The following is a 1,493-nucleotide window of genomic DNA, read 5'->3' on the forward strand; positions in this document are numbered from 1 at the left end:
ACTGCTATTCTCAAGGTTAGTAGTTTGAAACCAACAGAGGGGTTATGAATGAAAGTTCACTTACACTTTTGGAGTCCTGGTGTGGTGCTGTGGTCTAAGGAGTCAGACTGCAAAGTGATTTAAACTGCAAAGGTGGCAGTTCAAGCTCACCAGCTGTTTCTCGGAAACCGTATACAGGTTGCTATGGGTTGGAATCGACTTGGCAGTACTTAACAACAACAGCATGTATATATGAAGTTTGTGAAATGGATTAAAAAATGAAGCTCCCTCTTGTGTGTATGTGTGTGTGGGGGGGTGGGGTTCAAAAAGTTCATGGAAAAATTACATTGCCTTTTCATTCCATTTTCTTTTTATTTTTTAAAAGTTTTTATTGTGAATTATGTGGGTTTACATGGGAGAACATCAGTTTTACATTCATCCTGTCGTATTTTATTTCATTGAAATGATTACAATCCCGTCCATGTATCATCAAATAACCAAAGGGTACACCCCACAGGTCTCCCTCCCCACCAGCCATCAGCACATGTCCCCTCTCACTCCCTGAGTCCAGTGTCCCCAGCTGCTCCCTCTGTTCACGTTATCATCTCTGTCTCCACCTCTAGTATTATTGCCTCTCTTGGTAGGGTCATGCTCTCCACTCTTCTCACTTGATGGTCCCAGGGACGTCCGCTCCTGGCCTGCAAAATCAATCACTCCCCTCCTTTTGTCAAAAAACATCTACCTTTACATTTCTGACCCTCACAGTCAGTCCTGATGGCAATTATTCACAAGAGTCTTATCCCTATTTCTTTTTGCCAGCCCGGTCCCAACAGATTGGAAACCATTCAGTGGAGGTTCTACCTACCCCTGGCCAGTATGGAACTAAGCTCACTCTTGAAAGCCAGTAATTTCTTGCCTTTTGGGTAGCCAATGTCTAAGCTGCCAATCCCTGTCAACCTTGTGTACCAAGGGAGTAGGAGTGATCCTTGCTGTAAAGATTTGTTCCCTTTTTTGAGGTATTATATCCATAAGTATAGGTAAAGTTCATCAAATTGTATTGGGTTACTCTTTTTTTTCCTCTTCCCTCTTCTTTCTTCCTCTAGTCGAGTTCTGATCATCCAGCCATCAAAGCCAGGTCAAGTGGGTACTATCTGCAAGTACCAAATATATATATATATATTCCCCCCCCCCTTTTGGGTGGGTTCTTTTTCTTAGTCTTTTACAATAATGGTCCTACACAGTATTTCTCCTTTTCTGACTAACTAATTTCACTCAGCATAATGTTCTCAAGTTTCATCCATGTTATGCAGTGGTTTGTAGCTTCCTTGTTGTTCTTCAGGGAAGCATAGTATTCCATTGTGTGTATGTACCACAGATTGTTTATCCATTCTTCAATTGATGGGCATTTAGGCTGTCTCCATCCTTTTGCTATTGTGAATAGTGCTGCTATGAACATTGTTGTGCATGTAGCTACTCGTGTTCTATTTCCAACCTTCTGAGGCAGCACCATATTG

The sequence above is a fragment of the Chrysochloris asiatica genome, unplaced genomic scaffold, assembly GCF_000296735.1.
Source record: "Chrysochloris asiatica unplaced genomic scaffold, ChrAsi1.0 scaffold00042, whole genome shotgun sequence".
Taxonomy (NCBI): domain Eukaryota; kingdom Metazoa; phylum Chordata; class Mammalia; order Afrosoricida; family Chrysochloridae; genus Chrysochloris; species Chrysochloris asiatica.